Source organism: Cervus canadensis, chromosome 2 (genome assembly GCF_019320065.1).
Source record: "Cervus canadensis isolate Bull #8, Minnesota chromosome 2, ASM1932006v1, whole genome shotgun sequence".
NCBI classification, from domain to species: Eukaryota; Metazoa; Chordata; class Mammalia; order Artiodactyla; family Cervidae; genus Cervus; species Cervus canadensis.
In genome coordinates, this window is record NC_057387.1 from 29,347,187 (window position 1) to 29,360,082 (window position 12,896).

A 12,896-nucleotide genomic window follows, 5' to 3' on the forward strand; every position below is an offset into this window, starting at 1 on the left:
ACCTCTGTTTTATTGTAAACCTAAAACTGTTTAAAAAAATGTTGTATTAATATATTTATATAATGAAATCCTGCTCAGCAACTAAAAGTAACATACTACTGAAATGAGCAACGGCATGGATAAATCTTAGAAATATGCTGAGTGAAAGAAGCCAGGCATGAAATAGTACATTACTGTATGATTCCATATATACGAGGCCCAGGACCAGCCTCAACAAGTCTATGGAGAGAGAAAAAAAATCAGGAATGTGTTTCCTTGGAAAGAGAGAGAACGGACTGGAAAGGGCATGAAGAAACCTGCTGGGGTGACAGAATGTTCCATACCTTTTTTTCATGTGGTGGTTAGAAAGGAATATAAGATTGTCAACACTCATTAAACCGATTGCATAAGATCTACATGTGTAATTTTACCTTTATTACCTCAGTCTAAAATGGACAGGGGAGAAAGGGAGAGAAGGAGAAGAAATGTGATTGCTGGGCTCAGCAGCTCCTGCCCTCAGCCCACCTCCACCTTGTCTCCTGTAGCTCCCTAGTTTGAAGTGTTGTTTATTTTCCATTTGGGGGCAGAGGAGAAAGAAGAACAGATGCAAGTGCTTTTATTGGATCTGGAGTCTGGCTATGGGAGTACATGTTTATGTGACCGATGATTGCTGTGGAAATATTGTTTGAAATGGTATGTATTACTAGCACCTGCAAATAAATGTTTGGAGGAATTTGGTGATAAGCTAATGCAATCTTCTCCCAGAAAAACAAAATTTAACTGCTCTAAGTTTTTCCACACAATTTTAAGGGTTGGAATAGCCCAAGTATGTTTAGAACTATTTTTAGATCTTTCATATAAAAAATGAAGCTACCTGATAAAAGATGATTTTCTAATTTCTTACTAATACAATGTGACAGTACCTTCAGATCAACACTTTTGATGAGATAAACACCACTAAGAGTACCCAGATAATGAAAATTAAACTTCATTTCATTTGATTTCACACATTTAATTTCGTTGGCTATTCTACATGACTTCTATTGGTAAAAGTTATTCCCCTTAAAGTAAGATGGGAATTAATTTATTATCCCTTATTATCCTGTTTCTTCCAGCTATATTTTACTATTAAAATTTTTTTAATTTTGAAAAATAAGCATAGGCCTGAAGATATTCTCTCATATAACATCCAAATTACCTTATTTTTGCTTTTTTTCTCATGTGCTTCATAACAAGCTGATTTCTTATCTCGTTTTTCATTCTACCCTCTTCAGAGTAAAACCTGCAACAAAAACAAACAAACAAAAAACCCATATAAACTTCAAATTTTTCATTTAACTTGCATGGGCCCCAATTCAAAAAACATAAAACACTTAGAGGTTGTCTTTTGATTCTGTGTAACTCTTATTTTTCCACAATATAGCACAACTTTTTAAGCACAGCCATATGCAGTTCATTTTCAGATTATTTACCAAAATAGAAAAATGATACAGGGCTCTAACATGTCTTAGAAAAGAAAGAGGGCTGTGCAATTAACTAAGTTCCAGTTAATGCACTTACGTATTTTAGACTACACTGACGGAATTGATAATCATGACTAATGTATAATATTTCAGTGCTTGATAAAATTCTGGTAGTATTCTAATAGATTACATTGCATACAAAAAACTTTGCTGATTTGAAGTCTATGAAAGGGAATACAAGAAAAGAGTTTTATGTGAGTTCATGTATCTTAAATAATAACGAGGAGTTTGTCAACTTTACCAGAAGAGGAAGATGACGAGGATGAGAGAAAGAGAGAAGGGGAGGAGAAGAGGAAGATAAAGATGGAAGGGGAGGAAAAAGGAAGGAAAGAGGCAGAAGGAGAAAGACAAGGTAGGAGGGGAAATGAAAGAGGGAGAAAAGAGGGAATGAAAAAAATTAGAAAGTGACAAACAGAGAAGATCCAAGGTAAAAAACCCGAAAGAATTTTTAAATATGGAGATTAGATGAAGGTACAAATGATATAAAAGGTTAGGTATGGGCAACCTAGGAGTTTATTCTATTTGCTTCATATGCATTTGAAACTTTCCATAATAAAAGACATTTAAAAAAAAGAAATAGTGTGATTTACCACGTTAACAGAATTAAGGAGAAAAAGCATGTAATCATCTCAGTAAACATCCAGAATGCATTTCATAAAATTTAACATCTGTTCATGATTAAAAATCTTAATAAAAAAAAATCTTAATAAACTAAAAATTGAAAGGAAATTCATTTATCTAACAAGGTTGTATATGAGATCTTATAACTGACATTAGACTTAATGATGAAATATAAGTGAATTTGGCAAGGTTACAGAATACAAATTCAATATGCAAAATAAGTTTTATTTCTATTGGCAATGAACAACTCAAAAATTAAAATAAAAAGATGCCATTTTAAAATAACCAAAAATATCTAGAATAATTTTAATGAAACTGTGCAAAATTTCTACTTAAAAACAAGACATTTGCTGAAAGACTAAAAAAGACCTGAACAGATTAAGAGATATACCATGTTCATGTATTAGAAGACCTAATATTGCTAAGATGACAATTCTCATCATATCTTTTATAGATTCAATGCAATTCCAATAAAAACCCTATAAGGGCTTTTTTGGTTGAAATCAACAACTTATTTTAAAATATACATGGAATTGGATAGGACTCAGAATAACTAAAACAATATTGAAAAAGAAGGGCAAAGCTCTAGGGCAAACTTTACCTCATTTCCAGACTTATTAAATAAAAAGCTACAATACTGAAAGACAAGGTAGTCATAGCAATAGAATGAACAAATAGTAACACAGAGCAGAGAGTCCAAAAATAGACCATACCCTGCAGGAATTTTAACAAAACTACCAAAGCAATTCAATGAAGGAAGAAAAAGTGTCCCAATAAACAGTGCTGGAACAACTGGATAACTGTGGGAGAAAAAAATGAACACCAACTACCCCTCAACTTCACTGCATATTAAACAAAAATTATTAATTTGATATGCATCATAGGCCTAAATGTGAAAACTAAAATTATAAATCTTTCAGAAGAAGATACAGTAAAATATATTTGTAACTTGGGGGTAGAGAAATAGGAGGTCAGAAAACATTTTTCATATAGGACACAAAAAGCACTATCTGTAAAAAACAACAATAGCCCTCCCCCACAAAAGAAAACAGTAGATAAATTTGACTATATCAAAATTTAAAACTCAGCAATAAAAAGTATTAACTGAATACACGCAATAATAACACAGATGAATCTCACAGATGTAACACTGAGTAAAAGAAGCCAGACACAAATAGTCCATATTACAGAATTTGGTTTTTTGTTTTTAAATTTATTTGGCTGCACCGGGTCTTAGTTGCAGCGTATGGATTCTTTAGTTGTGACTTAGCTACTAGACCATCAGGGAAGTCCCTACAATTTGTTTTATAAATTTCAATAACATACAAAACTAATTTCTACTGACAGAAATAAAGATAGTCACTGCACTGGGTAGAGAGGAAATGGGGGGGTGACCAGAAAGGGTCCCAGGGGAATTATCTGGAGTGACAAAAATGTTCTTTAACTTGCCCTGGATGACAGTTACAGGGATGTATGAATTTGTCAAACTTCATTCAGCTGATCTGTGTATTTCACTTTACGTAAAGTATACCTCAATAGAAGACAATTTAAAATAAATCCTTTTGCAAATCATGTATCTTGATAAAAAGAATTTGTATCCAGAATATATAAAGAATTCATCCAACTCAACAACACAAAGACAATCCAGTTCAAAAATGGGCAAAGGATTCATAATGCATTTCTTCAAGGATATATATAGTAAATAGCCAACAAACACATAAAAAGATGCTCGATATAATTAGTCATTAGAGAAATGGAAATCATAACCACAGTGAGATACTAACTCACACCAACTGATGGCTATTATAAAAAAGAAAACAACCTGGAAAATAGCAAGCATTTGAAGGGACTTCCCTGATGGTCCAGTGATTGAGAATCTGCCTTTGAATGCAGAGGACGTGTTTGATCCCTGGTCGGAAACTAGGATGCCACATGCCACAGGGCAACTAAGCCCACACACCCTAGAGAGCCCATGAGCTCCACAGCCCATGTGCCACAACTACAGAGACCTCACACGGCAACTGCTGAGTCTGTGTCCTCTAGAGCCCATGCTCCAAGAAGAGAAGCCCCCGCGCCACAGCTAGAAACCGGAGCCCTGCAATGAAGACTGAGCACAGCCAGAGTGCATACATAAATAAAACCAATGTCAGAATACATGGGAAAGTTGGAGCCCTTCTGCACTGTTGATGGGAATGTAAAATAGTACAGCCACTATGGAAAACAGTTTGGCAGTTTCTCAAGAAATTAAAAACAGATTTATACATGATGCAGCAACTCCATTTCTAACCATACATCTAAAGAATGGAAAAGAGGGTCTTGAAGAAGTATTTGTACACGCATGTTCAGAGCAGTGTTATTCATAAGGCCAAATGGTAGAGGCAACCCAAGAGTTCATCGACAAGGAAATGAATAAATAAAATGTGGTATATATATATACAACAGAATACTATTATTTTGTTGTTATTATTATTATTTTGCCACACTGTGCAGCTGTGGATTGACTAGGGATGGAACCTGTACCCCCTGCAGTGGAAGCGTGGAGTCTTAATCACTGGACCGCTAGGAAGTCCTACAATGGAATATTATTCAACCTTAAAAAGAAAGGAAATTCTAACACAAACTACAACACAGATGAACTTTGCGGACATTATGCTAAGCGAAATAAATCAATCACAAAAAGACTAATACTAAAAAAAAAGAAAGAAAAAAGACGAATACTATATAATCCCATTAATACGAGATACCCTAGAATCATCAAATTCATACAGACGGAAAAGTAGAATGGTGGTTGAGGGGAGAGAATGGCATCATTTCAGTTTTGCAAGCTGGAGTTTTGGAAACTGGCTGCACCACAGTGTGAATATACTTAACATTAATGAACTATATATCTTAAAACAGTTACAAAAGGTAAATTTTATGTTTTCTGTATTTTACCACAAATAAAAAATAAAGAGAGAAAAAAATCTGCCCTGAGGAAAGGAAGCTCAGGATGTGAAAACAGGAAACTGGCCCCAGATAGCTGAGGTGCATATCAAACGAAAGGTTTCAGCTAGCCCAGATTCTTGCATCCTTCCCTACACAGAAAAGTGCTAAATTTTTTAACCTGGGATATTCGGTTTTCTCTAATTTATAAAAAACTTTTGACAGTCAGACTACCTGCCCTTTTTTGCAAAACTTCTATATAACCTGGTTCCTCCCTCCACCTCCAGGAAGCAGTTCTCTCAGGGTTACTTGAGATCCTGTCTCCCAGATTTAAAGTTCAAAACATTTCCATTAAATAAAACACAACTCTCAGCTTTTTGGATGTGAATATTTTTTAAGTAGATACATAATAGTCAAAATGTGTAAACAATGCAAATACCAATGGACTGATAATTACAATATGATATATCTATACAACAGAATAGTATTTTGCTATAAAAAGAAATTAAGCATTGATACATGCATAATATGGGTGAAAACTGAAAACATGCTGAGTGAAAGAAGCCAGACACAAAAGTTCACATACTGCATGATTCCATTTATATAAAATATCTAGAACGGACAAATACACAGACAGAAAGTACATTAGTAGTTGCCGGGGGATGGGAGGAGGGGTGAGTGTGTGCTCAGCTGCTCAGCCGTGTCCAACTCTTTGCGATCCCATGGACTGCAGCCCACTAGGCTCCTCTGTCCACGGGATTTTTCCCAGCAAGAATACTGGAGTGGGTTGCCATTTCCTCCTCCAGGAGATCTTCCCAGCCCAGGGACTGAATCTGCCTCTCTTGCCTGCATCTCCTGTATTGGCAGGTGGATTCTTTACCACTGAGTCACCTTGGAAACCCAGAGAGGGGGGGAATTGGAATTAACTGCTAATCTGTTTGGGGGTTGTGGATATGTGGAGAGAGATGAAAATATTCTGTGATTAGATAGTGATGACTGCACAACATGGTGACTATACTAAAAATCACTTAAATGTATTCTTTAAAATGATGGATTTTAAGTTATAAGGATTATATGTCAATAAAACAATAAGTAAACCTTTTTTATTTCACTGAGTTTGTCATGAAAACACAACATAAATTTATTTTTCTTATTTTCCAGATAAAATATTTGAGCAATGTATTCACCATTAGGTATTAGCTACTCAGTTGTGTCTGACTCTTTGCGACCCCTTAGACTGTAACCTGCCAGGCTCCTCTGTCCATGGAATTCTCCAGGCAAGAATATTGGAATGGGTGGCCATTCTCTTCTCCAGGGGATCTTCCCAGGAATCGAATCTGCATTGCAGTCAGAGTCTTTACCATTTGAGCCACCATTTCTGATTTTGTATGTAAATCCTCTACCCCTTTCCTTTAATGGTATTTCTCATCCTAGCCCCTAATTTCTCAAGTTAAAACTTGCTTGGACTTCCCTGGTGGTCCAGTGGTTAAGAATCTACCTGTCAATGCAGGGGACACGGGTTCGATGCCTGGTTTGGGAAGATCCCACATGCCTCAGGGCAACTAAGCCTGAGAGCTGCAACTACTGAGCCCACACAGCGTAGGTGCTCCACAACAAGAGAAGCCACTGCAATGAGAAGCCCTGCAACTAGAGAGTCGCCTCTGCTCATTACAACTAGCCTGCGTGCAGCAACAAAGATGCAGTGCAACCAAAAATAAATAAATTATAAAAAAAAAAACAAAGACCTTGCTTGAGGGCTTCCCTGATGGCTACACGGGTTGGATCCCTGGTCCGGGAAGATCCCACATGCCTCAGAGCAACTAAGCCCACGCTCCACAACTACTGAGCCTGTGCTCAGGATCCCAGGAGCTGCAACTACTGAGCCCCAGTGCCACAACTACTGAAGCCCACGCGCCTAGAACCTATGCTCCACAACAAGAGAAGCCACGGCAGTGAGTAGCCTGCGCACCGCAGCCAGAGAGCAGCTCATGCTCACCGCAACTAAAGGAAAACCTGCGCAGCAACGAAGACCCGGCAAGCCGAAATAAAATATAAATAAAATTATGTATTAAAAAAAAAACAACAACTTGCTTGAGACCTATGGACATGGGAGGAGCGGAGAAGGGAGAGGGGGAGATGTAATGGAGAGAGTGACATGGAAACTTACATTACCATATGTAAAATAGGTAGCCAACGGGAATTTGTGGTAAGACTCAGGGAATCAAAGTGGGGCTCTGTGACAATCTAGAAGGGTGGGACGGGGAGGGAGATGGGAGGGAGGTTTGGGAGGGAGGGGACACGGGTGTACCTACGGCAGATTCTTGTTGATGTCTGACAGAAAACAAAAACATTCTGTAAAGCAATGATCTTTCAATTAAAAAATAAATAAAGCGGGAAAAAAATTGCTTGAAATCTTCCTGAGTTTGAAAATAACTATAAGGGACTTCCCCAAGGCAGCTTCAGTTCAGTTCAGTTCAGTCGCTCAGTCGTGTCCTACTCTTTGTGACCCCCATGGACTGCAGCACGCCAGGCCTCTCTGTCCATCACCAATTCCTGGAGTTTACTCAAACTCACGTCCATCATGTCGGTGACGCCATCCAACCATCTCATCCTCTGTCGTCCCCTTCTCCTCCCGCCTTCAATCTTTTCCAGCATCAGGGTCTTTTCCAATAAGTCAGTTCTTCAGATCAGATGGCTAAAGTATTGGAGCTTCAGCTTCATCATCAGTCCTTCCAATGAATATTCAGGACTGACTTACTTTAGGATTGACTGGTTTGATCTCCTTGCGGTCCAAGGGACTCTCAAGAGTCTTCTCCAACACCACAGTTCAAAAGCATCAATTCTTTGGCACTCAGCTTTCTTTATGGTCTAATTCTCACATCCATACATGACTACTGGACAAACCATAGCTTTGACTATACAGACCTTTGTTGGTAAAGTAGTATCTCTGCTTTTTAATATGCTGTCTAGGTTTGTCATAGCTTTTCTTCCAAGGAGTAAGTGTCTTTTAATTTCATGGCAGCAATCACCATCTGCAGTGATTTTGGAGCCCCCCAAAATAAACCCTATTACTGTTTCCATTGTTTCCCTATCTATTTGTCATGAAGTGATGGGACCAGATGCCATGATCTTAGTTTTCAAATTGTTGAGCTTTAAGCCAACTTTTTCCCTATCCTCTTTCACTTTCATCAAGAGGCTCTTTAGTTTTTCTTCGCTTTCTGCCATAACGGTGGTGTCATCTGCATATCTGAGGTTATTGATATTTCTCCCGGCAATCTTGATTCCAGCTTGTGCTTCATCCAGCCTAGCATTTTGCATGATGTATTCTGCATATAAGTTAAATAAGCAGGGTGACAATATACAGCCTTGACGTACTCCTTTCCCGATTTGAAACCAGTCTGTTCTTCCATGTCCAGTTCTAACTGTTGCTCCTTGACCTGCATACAGATTTCTCAAGAGGCAGGTCAGGTGGTCTGGTATTCCCATCTCTTGAAGAATTTTCCAGTTTGTTGTGATCCACAGAGTCAAAGGCTTTGGTGTAGTCAATAAAGCAAAAGTATATGTTTTTCTGGAAACCTGTTGCTTTCTGTATGATCCAGTGGATGATGGTAGTTTGATTTCTGGTTCCTCTGCCTTACCTTGCATCATCTCCATTCCTTTCAGCAGAAATGTGAAGTAATGGGGATTTGTACAATAAAATAAAAAGCCACTAGAGGGCACTGTATCCCCTCTGGTGTGCAGTAAAGATTTTTGTGCAGAAATACTTTTATCTTCAAGATCATGCTTCACACAGTAAAGTCCAGGAAGTTTGTCTATTCACCTGGTCAAACCATTCACTAGCTGAGGTTTGAGGAAACTGTTCCATCTCTGGTTTCAGCTTCCACATCTGCATAATGTACATCTGCATAACGTGTGAGGCTGGGTGCAAGATCTCCAAGCATCTGCAGATGGTGACCGTGGCCATGAAATTAAAAGACACTTGCTCCTTGGAAGAAAAGCTATGACAAACCTATACAGCATATTAAAAAACAGAGACATTACTTTACCAACAAAGGTCTGTATATTCAAAGCTATGGTTTGTCCAGTAGTCCTTGTGTGGATGTGAGAGTTAGACCATAAAGAAAGTTGAGTGCCGAAGTATTGATGCTTTTGAACTGTGATGTTGGAGAAGACTCTTGAGAGTCCCTTGGAAAGCAAGCAGACCAAACCAGTCAATCCTAAAGGAAATCAGTCCTGAATATTCATTGGAAGGACTGATGAAGAAGCTGAAGCTCCAATACTTTGGCCACCTGATTCGAAGAACTGACTCATTTGAAAAGACCCTGATGCTGGGAAAAATTGAGAGCAAGAGGAGAAGGGGATGACAGAGGGTGAGATGGTTGGATGGCATCACTGACTCAATGGACATGAGTTTGAGCAAGCACTTGGAGTTAGAGCTAGACAGGGAAGCCTGGCAAGTTGCAGTCCGTGGGGATGCAAAGAGTCAGACACGACTGAGTGACTGAACTGACTGTCAACCCGGAAACTCCTATCTTACACTGCCTTAAAATAAGGATGACATCTGGAAAAACAGTAAGAATTACACCTGCTTTATCATTTTTTCCAGTTCACTCAAACTGTTTCCTCTTCCCATCTTCTCTATTTCTCAATTTTCTTTCCCCCTTAAGCACCCTTTTCGGCTTCCCTTGTGATTCAGCTGGTAAAGAATCCGCGTGCAAATAGGAGACCTGGGCTCGATCCCTGGCTGGGGAAGATCCCCTGAAGGGAAAGGCTATCCACTCCAGTATTCCGGCCTAGAGAATTCCATGAACTGTACAGTTCATGTGATCGCAAAGAGTGGGATGGGACTGAGCGACTTTCACTTTCACTTAAGCACCCTTTAATGATAATTTGGTCTTCCCTGGTGGCTCAGTGGTAAAGAATAAGCCTGCCAATGCAGGAGATATGGGTTTGACCCCTGGCGTCAGGAAGATACAATGGAGAAGGAAACGGCAACCCATTCCAGTATTCTTGCCTGGGGAAATACCAAGGACAGAGGAGTCTGGTGGGCTACAGTCCATGGGGTTGCAAGAGTTAGACGTGACTTAGCAATTAACCAACAACTGATAATTTATAAAAACATGATAAAAACATTCTCAGAGTACTTTCCCAGTTTCACCTATTATTTTCTCTTTTTATTCTCATGACAAATCAGGTTTGTAGGTATTATCTCCAATGTACCTGGTGAGGAAACCGAAGCCTAGAAGAGTTCAGCGAATTGCCTGCAGAAACATAGCCATCAAGTAATAGCACCTGCCTTCCAACTCCAAAGCCTTACTCTTCATGAAATATTCACTATGAGAAGATATAAGTTTTGTGGGACCTGAAGTATACACATTAAAGCTATCTGTACTAGTTTTCCATGGCAGGATGCCATGATCTTAATTTTTTTATTTTTTCCATTTATTTTTATTAGTTGGAAGCTAATTACTTTACAATATTGTAGTGGTTTTTGTCATACATTGACATGAATCAGCCATGGATTTACATGTATTCCCCATCCCGATCCCCCCTCACACTTCCCTCTCTACCTGATCCCTCTGGGTCTTCCCAGTGCACCAGGCCCGAGCACTTGTCTCATGCATCCAACCTGGGCTGGTGATCTGTTTCACCCTAGTTTAGTTTTTTTAATATTTAGTTTTAAGCTGACTCTTTCACTCTCCTCCTTCACATTCATTAAGAGGCTTCTTTAGTTCCTCTTCGATTTCTGCCATTAGAGTGGTACCATTCCTGTATCTGAGGCTGTTGATGTTTCCCCCGCCTATCTTGATTCCAGCTTGTAACTCATCCAGCCTGGCATTTCTCATGATGTGCTCATTGTATAGGTTAAACAAACAGGGTAACAGCAGACAGCCCTGTCATACTCCTTTCTCAATCTTGAACAAATCAGTTTTTCCATACAGGGTCTAACTATTGCTTCTTGACCCGCATACAGGTTTCTTAGGAGACAGGTAAGATGGTCTGGTATTACCATCTCTTTAAGAGCTTTTCGGAGTTTATGATGATCCACACAAAGGCTTTAGTGCAGTCAATGAAACAGAGGTAGATGTTTTTCTGGAATTCCCTAGTTTTCTCTATGATCCAGCAAATGTTGGCAATTTGATCTCTGATTCCTCTTTCTTTTCTAAACCCAGCTTGGACATCAGGAAGTTCTTGGTTTGCATAATGCTGAAGCCTAGCATGCAAAAAATTTTAAGCACGACCTTACTAGCATGGGTGCTTTGCTTAGTCGCTCAGCTGTGTCCGACTCTGAGACCCCATGGACTGTAGCCCGCCAGGCTCCTCTGTTCATGGGGATTCTCCAGGCAAGAACACTGGAGTGGGTTGCCATGCCCTCCTCCAGGTACTAGCATGGGAGATGAGTGCAACTGTCCGATGGTTAGCACATTCTTTACTTCCTTCTTGGGAATTGGGATGAGGATTGACCTTTTTCAGTCCTGTAGCCACTACTGGGTCTTCTAGATTTGCTGACATATTGAATGCAACACCTTGATGACATCATCCTTTAGGGTTTTGAATAGTTGTACAGGAATTCCATTGCATCCACTAGCTTTACTAACAGCAGTGCTTCCTAAGGCCCACTTGACTTTGCTCTCCAGAATGTCTGGCTCTGGGTGACTGACCACACCATCGTAGTAACCTGGTTCATTAAGATCTTTTTTGTGGATGCAAAAGTGGGAAGTAAAGAGATACCTGGAGTAAAAGGCAAGTTTGGCCTTGGAGAACAGAACGAAGCAGGGCAAAAGCTAACTGAATTCTGCCAAGAGAATGCGCTGGTCATAGCAAATGTGTTTGAATACCTGTTTTCAATTCTTTGGGTCTTTACCTAGAAGTAGAATTGCTGGGTCATGTGGTAATATTATGTTTAACTTCTGAGGAACTGCCAAACTGTTCCACAGTGGCTATGCCATTTTATAAGCCTATGAGCAATGTACAAATTTTCAGATTTCTCCACATTCTTGCCAATACTTATTTTCCTTAAAAAATTATTATTATAATCATCCTAGTGGGTACAGAGTGGCATCTTGTGGTTCCAACTTACATTTCTCTAATGAATAATAATGCTGAGTATCTTGTCATGTGCTTGCTGATCACTAATACATCTTTTTCGGAAAACACCTATTCAAGTCCTTTGCTCATTTTTTAATTGGGTTGTCTTTTTGTTGTTGAGTTGTACGAGTTATTTATGTATTCTGGACATTAGACCCTAATTTGCAAATATTTTCTCCCATTCTATAGGCTGTCTTTTCACTTTCTTGATAATGCCCTTTGATGCACAAAAACTTCTAATTTTGATCAAACCCAATTTATCTTTTTCTTCTTTACTCTTCTTTTGGTGTTATATCTAAGAATTGATTGCCAAATGCAAGGCCATTAAGATTTACCATGCATATTTTTCTTCTAAGAGTTTTATAATTTAGTTCTTATATTTAGGTTATTGGTTAATCCATTTTTAATTTTTGTATATGGCATAAGGTAGGGGTGCGACTTCATTGTCTTTTGCATATAGATATTCAGCTGTCTCAGAACCACTTGTTGAAGAGACTTTTCTTTTCCCATTGAATGGTCAGAAAAAAATCAATTTGCCATAGATTTATAAGTTTATTTCTGGACTTCTAATTCTATTCTCTTGGTCTATATACATATCCTTATGCCAATACCTCAATGTTTTGATCTCTGTAGCTTTGTAATAAGTTTTATAGTAAGGAAATGTGAGTCCTCTAACTTTGTTCTTCTTAAATATTTTAAGTAATCAGGGTCCTGTGCAATTCTATATGCATTTTCCACTTTTGCAAAAAAGGCTATTGGGAT